We start from the raw sequence: 8,425 nt of genomic DNA on the forward strand, positions 1-8,425 counted from the left end.
GACTGAGTCCCACGTCAGGCTCAGCGATGGATGTAAAGCCTGCTTGGGATCCTCTCTCTTTCTCTCCCTCTGGCCCTCCCCTCTCATGCTCTCTCTCTCTCAAAATAAATAAATATAAACAAACAAACAAACAACTACCATATGATCCAGAAATTCTACTCCTAGGTATGTATCCAAAGGATATGAAAACAGGATTTTGAAAAGAAATCTGGGCTCTCTGCTCCTCCCTGTTTGACAGACAGCCACATATTCTGGTACACATATTCAGTACCAGCCACATACCCAAGACACGGTGGTGAAAATTGGAGTAAACGGACTTGGCCATATTGTATGCCTGGTCACCAGAGCTGCTTTTACATGCGGCAGAGTGGATATTGTCAGCATCAATGACCTTTCATTGACTTCAACTACATGGTTTACATGTTCTAGTATGATTCCACCCTGGCAGTTTCCATGGCACAGTCAAGGCTGAGAACAGGAATGTTGTTATCAATGGAAAGCCCATCTCCATCTTCCGGGAGTGAGATCCTGCCAACACCAAATGGGGTGATGCTGGAGCTGAGTATGTTGTGGAGTCCACTGGGGTCCTCACCACCATGGAGAATGCTGGGGCTCACCTGAAGCATTGGGTCAAGAGGGTCATCATCTCTGCCCCTTCTGCTGATACCCCCATGTTTGTGATGAGTGTGAACCAGGAGAAGTACGACAACACCCTCAAGATTGTCAGCAATGCCTTCTGAACCATTAATTGCTTGGCCCCTCTGGCCAAGGTCATCCATTTCAACTTCGGTATCATCGAGGGGACTCATAAGCACAGTCCTTGCCATCACTGCCACCCAGAAGATCATGAACAGCCCCTCTGGGAAGCTGTGGTGTGATGGCTGAGGGGCTGCCTAGAACACCATCCCTTCTTCTACTGGCACTGCCAAGGCTGTAGGCAAGGTCATCCCTGAACTGAATGGGAAGCTCACTGGCATGGCCTTCTATGTTCCCACCCCCAATATCTCAGTTGTGGATCTGACCTGTCACCTGGAGAAAGCTGCCAAATATGAAGACATCAAGAATCAGGTGAAGCAGGCACAACAGGGCCCCCTCAAGGGCACCCTGGGCTATACCAAGTACCAGGTAGTCTCGCATAACTTTAACAGTGACGGGCACTCCTCCATCTTTGATCCTGGGGTTGGCATTGCTCTCAATGACCACTTCGTCAAGCTCATTTCCTTGTATGACAATGAATTTGGCTACAGCAACAAGGTGGTAGACCTTATGGTCCACATGGCCTCCAAGGGGTAAAGACCCTCTGGACCAGCCTAGCAAGAAAACAAGAAGAGAGAGGCCCTCAGCTCTTGGGGAGTCCTAGCCACAACTCATTCCCCAACATACTGAGTATCTTCTAATCTCCTTAGTTTCCATCCCAGATGCCCTGAAGAAAAGCAGGGACTTGGGAAGCTCTACCTTGTCATGTACCATCAATAAGTATATAGTACCCAGCCAAAGAGAAGAAGAAGAAGGGGGAAGGGGAGAAAAAGAGAAAGAAAAAGAAAAGAAATCTGCACTCCTCTGTTTATTACAGTATTATTCACAATAGCCAAGATATGGAAACAACCTAAGTGCCTATCAGTGGATGAATGGATATAAAAGTTTTGGTATATATATATACAATGAAATATTACTCAGCCATGAGAAGAAAGAAAATCCTGCCATTAGCAATAAAATGGATGGACCTTTAGGGCATTATACTTAGTGAGATAAGCCCATCAAAGATAAATATTGTATGGTATCACCTATATGTGGAACTTGTAGAACGGACAAATTTGTAGAAGAATGATGGTTACCAGGGGCTGGGGGAACTGGGTAAATGTTGTTAAAAGATACAAACTTGCAACTAAAAGATGAATAAATTTTGAAGATCTAACACATAGCATACTTTTTATAGACAATGCTGTATTACATACTTCCAAATTGCTAAAAGACTAGATTTCACACGTTTCTACCACAAAAAAGAAATGTGTGTGTGTGTGTGTGTGTGTGTGTGTGTGTGTGTAAATTAGTGGATGACTCTGTTCCCCCTCCCCAAAGCTGTAGTACAGTTTGATGAGTTCTTCCCATCTAGCTCTGAAGGTCTCTGTTAAGTTTGATTTGGCAGAATGTATGTTACTGGATAACACAAGATACAACTGTACCAGGAGTGTTAGTTTCAGTTGACATCTGTTTATTGTTCTGATATGCAACTCTCTGCTATATGGTTAGTCTTAGTTGAAAGACTAACTTTATATTTTAGAAAGTAGTAACATATCAAGATCATAGTAGCTCTTCAGAAAGCAGAGAATGGGCAAAATAGGTTTGGGAGGTGGTGGGGGGTGAGTAGGCTATAGACATTGGATATTACCTTGAGTGACATGGAAAACCACTGAAGGGGTCAGAGTAGAGGAGTGATATAACCTAGCTTCTCTTGTAAAGCAACCACCTTCATTATTGGGTTAAGGACAGACTACAGAAGGCAAGGACAGAAGCAGGAAGATCAGTTAAGAGAAGACTCCAACAGTCCACGAAAAAGATGATGTGACTTGGACCAGGATGATAACAATGGAGGTGGATTTGGTGATGGATTGGATGTTAGAGAGAAAGAGCGTAAGGAGTCAAGAGTATAAGCTTTTGATTTTTGGTACACTTAAAATGACAGTAGCCCTTAACTGAGATGAAGGAGATCACTGGAGGAATAAATGTTAAGATGGAGATTTAGGATTTCATTTTGGATGTGTTAAGCCCGAGAGACCTATTAAGCTCCCAAGTGAGAAGGCAGCATTTGGTGGCATACAGACTCAATTCCTCAGGGAGTCCGGAGTGCAGGGGAGAGGCTGTGGCTGGAGATAAGAATTTGGATCAGAGCCAAACAGTGTGACAAGTCATGTTGCCGTAGAATATTGGCAAAGGCATTGCTTATAAAAAGGTGACTTTTAAGACTACTACATTATGTCCTTTTGAGTTGCCCTTTTTACTTTAGACTCTTAAGCTGTTATACTTTAAAAGTTTTAGCTTTCCTATTTTCATCTTTTATATGTATTTACTATGACTTATTACAGGTAACTATGCTTTATGTATTTCCAGATCTACTCCATCCCCAGAGAAGTGATCAATACATCTGGTAATGGCATGAATTTTATGTTTTTGTATCATCTTTATAAAATGGAATCCAAAATGTTTTCTATATTGTTTGGTATGATTTGTGAATATTTTTGATGTTCAATTTCTCCTAGAAAAGCTAACCTCTCACATTATATAAAAGATATTGGGAAAATACAATTCAGAACCTTAAGCAATCACATGAGGAAAACTGAGGCCAGAGGCCACCACTGAACCCCCTTCCCCCACTCAGTCTGGACATCAGTCATGACCTAATGCAGGACCTAGGTCCTGGTAATGTGTGGGATGGAAATGACCCTAAAAATTCTGGCCAACTTAGCCCAAATTTAACTATGCAAATGTGCCAAGAGCCCAGAATATCAGAGCAGGTCTGGGGGCAGGTACTAGTAACTGAGGGCTTTAGAAGTTCTGGGCCAAGTGTAATCAAAAGAACAAGTAAAATGTCATACAGTTTGACTGACCGGTCTTGGTAAGGTTGAAATAATACTTCCTGTGTCCTTCTGGAATGGAGAAAACTTAAGGTTTGGTTGGTGTTCTCAGGTCTCTTCCGGATGGGACAGTCATCTTCTGAGAGATACTAGGAACTGGAGGTAAAAATGGCACTTGCTTAGATACTTGTTTTAGCATCTTGTATTTGATGCTTCTGAAGCCATTAAAGTCAGAAGAAAGATAGGACTTAAACAGAAACAAGAAAGTTGTAACTTTACCACTTGGATTCTGGCCTTCTGTGCACTATTTCACTCAGCAATGGCTTATTGAACCCCTACTCTGTGTTGAAGGCTGTGATTTATAAATTGGGTTTTGTTATTATTCTTGTCAATTGCAATGTATCAATTTATTAAACATTTGAAAATAATTCCTTTATTACTGTTATAATTAATAGCTCAAGGCAGCTAACATCAGCAATAGAATTTGATAGGATCTAACTACTTCTTCACAGTGAAGTAAAAGTATTCACTGAAATAGGATATTAAAAGACAGTAAGTTGGAAGAAAATTTTTGTCCATACATGGCAAACAAACGGATCTTCTTTGTAGAGAAACATTCTATGCACTGTTTTTATTTTTTTTTAAGATTTTTTTTAATTGGAGAGAGAGAGAGAGAGAGCACATTAGCAGGTGGGGAGGGGCAGAGGGACAGGGAGAGGCAGACTCCCCACTGAGCAGGAGGTCTGAAGCAGGACTCGATCCTGGGACTCTAGGATCATGACCTGAATTGAAGGCAGACCCTTAAATGACTGAGCCAGCCAGGTGCCCCTGCTTTTATTTTACTTTATTTTTTCATATGCATTGCTTTTTTAAAAAATACTATAAAAATAGAAAAAGGGATAAAAGTTAAGAATTAAACTATTCAAATAAGAAACATGTGGCTGATAAACATGAAAAACCTTGATTACTAGTAATAAGAATTTTTGCATCCACAAATAACAACAAAATACTATTTTTCCATTAACTTTTTTTTTTAAATGAAGGCTGTGGGTTTTCTTTCTTTCTTTTTTTTTTAAGAGATTTTATTTATTCATTTTACAGACAGAGATCACAAATAGGCAGAGAGGCAGGCAGAGAGAGAGAGAAGGAAGCAGGCTCCCTGCTGAGCAGAGAGCCTGACGTGGGGCTCGATCCCAGGACCCTGGGACCATGACCCGAGCCGAAGGCAGAGGCTTTAACCCACTGAGCCACCCAGGCGCCCCTTCCATTAACTTTTTATAATTAGGTTTTGAAGTTTGCATGTAAGTTGTATCTATCTATCAGATGAGTTGAATGTGAATTAATGAAGTCAACAAGAGGGTAAGGAACCAAGAGAAGGATCTAGAGTAACAGAAATTTGAAGTAGTACTTTGTGTTCAGAGCTACATGAAAAGTTCAACACTGTTGGGAGGGAGAAGAAGAATGTAGAGTGAGCCAAGGTAAGTATGAAGGGTCAAGATTATGGAGGACTTTGGGTAGGTAATGGTGAAGACTTTGACTGAATCCTGAGGGTGATCAGGAGTAAGTGAAGGCTAGGAGAAAGCCCAATTGAATTACATTTTTTAGGGAGAGCACTCTTGTAGGCAAGGTGAGGCTGAAGACAGGGTGACTCTTCAAGCAGAATAGGTGATCCATTGAGATGGGGGTTTTGATTCTAGCCAAGAAATAAGGACTGGAGAGAAGATCAACCAGAGCACCAAGCAGTTTCTGAGGCACCTCTCCTCAAGTTTACAGGGGTTAGCTTGTGATATACACTTAAATTTAAAGGAAAACACCACCAAGGACACACTTAGCTTCTTCTAAATTTTAACACAGATTGGTCCTAGAAGTTAAGATCCCATCCTTTCTGTTTCCCCTAGAATAACCACAGAATGGGGTTAGGAGGCTGAGGCTGTTTTTCCAGAGCGGGATGCAGCTTGTGGTCAGTAAAATTTGTGGGCTACTTGCTGCATGTCACTGTGGTCACCTGGTCCTCACCCTGGCTGGAGGTATCTGATAAAGCAAGGATTTGGACTTGAGTTGTAGGTACTTCCTATCTTAAGGCTCCTGCCCAGACCCTGGGGAGTTTCCTGGAATATTGAGCTCTATTGCTTTACTCTAATCAGCTCTCCTTGAAATTGCAACCAGGGAGAGATGGGCTCGGAGGAGAAAAGAACCCTGTAAGTCCCAAGACTGAGAGAGTTTTCAATTTCACATTTGGAATTTATTTTTTGCCTTTCCATGAACATAATACATCTGGTTATTGCCCTCCTAATTCATCCTGCATAGAATGAGGGCAACTAATTTTGTTTACAGCTAGCCTTTCTCTCTTCTCTTACTCCACTTTTTTGTTTAGAAAATATGTTGTCAATAACTTCACAAGCTGACCAAGAAATTCACGATGTCAGTTTTAAAATGTGAATTATACTTCAAAATTTATATGACTAACATTTTTATTTATTTAGAAAAATTTTTGTGACTACTATTTTTTAAATGATAGAGAATAGTTAGCAGATCTGTAGGGTATATTCAGAAATATGTATTAGATGCTTCATGTTAAGTTTAAGCTGAGACTTAGAGTTAGCAAGAAAGTATATGAGTAGAAATTTGGCAAAATTAAGAGTCAAATACTGAACTAAAGTAAAAAAGCAGTTCTCTGTTGGGTTACTGGGAATGAATCAGAAAACCCGTAAATGTGAGGAAGGATGTTTCAGAGGTGAAGGTGTACAGAGTACAAAGCTGAAGGGGAACATGTGTTCTCTAGGTATTTTAGAAGTAAGGAATTTGAAAGCCAAAGCAATTAACTGCCTTGGCAAGGTCCCACAGTTAGGGGCAGAGCCTGGATGAACACTTACCTCTCTTGACCCAGAGCCCTCATGCTGTGATGAGGTATGGAATTGGAGATTTCACTGTCTCTCGAGCCACACAGATAAAGACATCAGAATAGAAAAAGATGTAAAATTATATGAGAAAATAACAAAGAGAGAGCTTCAAGACTGAAACAATAGGTCTGATTAATTTTTCCAGATTGAAGAAAACGATAGCTGTCTCTCCAAGCATGGTGTGGGGTGGGAGGTTACTATTGACAAAAGGACGCTCGGGGCCCTTATTTGGTATTTAGTCCAGAAAATTTTGTAAAAATCCAACTTTACGAAAAGCCTTCAGGTTATATGTTTTACACACACACACACACACACACACACACACACACACAGCAAAGGATGTAAAGGTCCAATTAAGGAGCTTATCTGCTAGAAGACTCTAGCACATTGTTAAATAATTATATTGCTCTTCTAATTGCCAGGGAGGAGGGTGGAGATCTGTTAAACTGTACAATTGACAAGGCACTACAGGGAATCCAGATAAGAGCCAACAGAACTGGTTATAAAAAGATTAGAAGCTCTTGAAGTTAACCAAACAGGAGGAGCAGATAACATACTTCTGTAGGTTCTAAAGGCAGGAGCAAGGGAAGGGTGAACCTTAGGACTGCAGCCTATACACATGGAAGGTTGAGAAAGAATCTGACTGACTCAGATATCAACTGTCTAAGATATTTTGGTAAAACAATTTTCTTTTCTTCTTCTTTTTTTTTTTTTAGAGAGAGAGCAAGCGTGTGCCCATGAAGGCAGGGAGGTAGGGGGGCGGGGGGGGCGGGTAAAGGGAGAGGGAGAGAGAGAATCCTAAGCAGGCTTCACACCCAGGGCAGAGCCTGATACAGGGCCTAGTCTCATGACCCTGAAATCAAGACCTGAGCTGCAATCAAGAGTTGGACACTTAACGACTGAGCCACCCAGGTACCCCTGTATAAAAAATTTTCTGAACAAAGTTGGCCTAAATGACTGGTCTTCAATTTTGGACAGTCTTCTGAAACTGAGTCACCAGACTTTCATTTTTTAAAGATTTTCTTTCTTTCTTTCTTTCTTTCCCTTGCTTTCTCTCTTTTCCTTCCTTCCTTCCTTCCTTCCTTCCTTCCTTCCTTCCTTCCTTCCTTCCTTGTGAGCGCATGTGAGCTGGGGGTGGGCAGAGGGAGAGGGAGAGGGAGAGAGAATCCCCAGCAGGCTCCCTGACAAGCAGGAGCCAGACACGGGGGCCCAATCTCATGACCCCAAGATCATGACCCAAGCCAAAATCAAGAGTCAGAAGCTCAACTGACTGAGCCACCCATGTGCCTCACAAGACTTTTATGATAGGTGTGAGAAAGAACTCTCCAGGGATCTATGACTCATAAAACTTAGGGGTAGTGTTCTAACAAAGTGGAAATAAAAATATAGATGTAACGCATCTCCTGTAACAAGTAATCTCTAGAGTCTTAATTCTAAGACCCTACCCTGATGTTATCCCTACTGTATAGACCTCAGAAAGGGTTGACTGATTTGGATGAGGCCATCCTGCTAATAAGTAAGTGATGGATAGGAATTATTCCTGGTTGTATCTGATGGCTGTCAATTTCTCATATACCACAAAGTAGACCAATGGGAAGAGTTACAACTTCTCATTTTCTTCTCTGTCAAGATTGGAGCAAAGGGGACAGCGGGGGATGTTTATAGGAGGCAGGTGAGTTCACCCTGTGTCAGTTAATGTGTGCTTGGGTCAACATGTATCCTACAACCTTTTCCAGGTGGTTTTTAAGAGAACTTAGAAAGAGGTTCCTGGACTCAGGACCCCAAATCCTATGCAGATAGCAATGGTTCCTCTATAAGTACAGGATAAAATTTAGCATCTAAACCCTACATTTTGGCATTCAAGACCCTCATCAGTCTAGCTCTAATCTAGCAATTTTGCTTAAACTTTTTTTATTGTGAACTATACCAAATGCATAGAAAAGCATACAAACC

At 41.3% G+C, this 8,425-nt stretch overlaps 1 pseudogene; it reads left to right on the forward strand.

Moving 5' to 3' along the window:
* The first annotated feature begins 396 nt into the window (after positions 1 to 396).
* Positions 397 to 6,969, forward strand: LOC125080741 (glyceraldehyde-3-phosphate dehydrogenase-like; annotated as a pseudogene).
* Positions 6,970 to 8,425: the final 1,456 nt, after the last annotated feature.

This window comes from Lutra lutra, chromosome 11 (assembly GCF_902655055.1).
Source record: "Lutra lutra chromosome 11, mLutLut1.2, whole genome shotgun sequence".
Classification (NCBI taxonomy): Eukaryota; Metazoa; Chordata; class Mammalia; order Carnivora; family Mustelidae; genus Lutra; species Lutra lutra.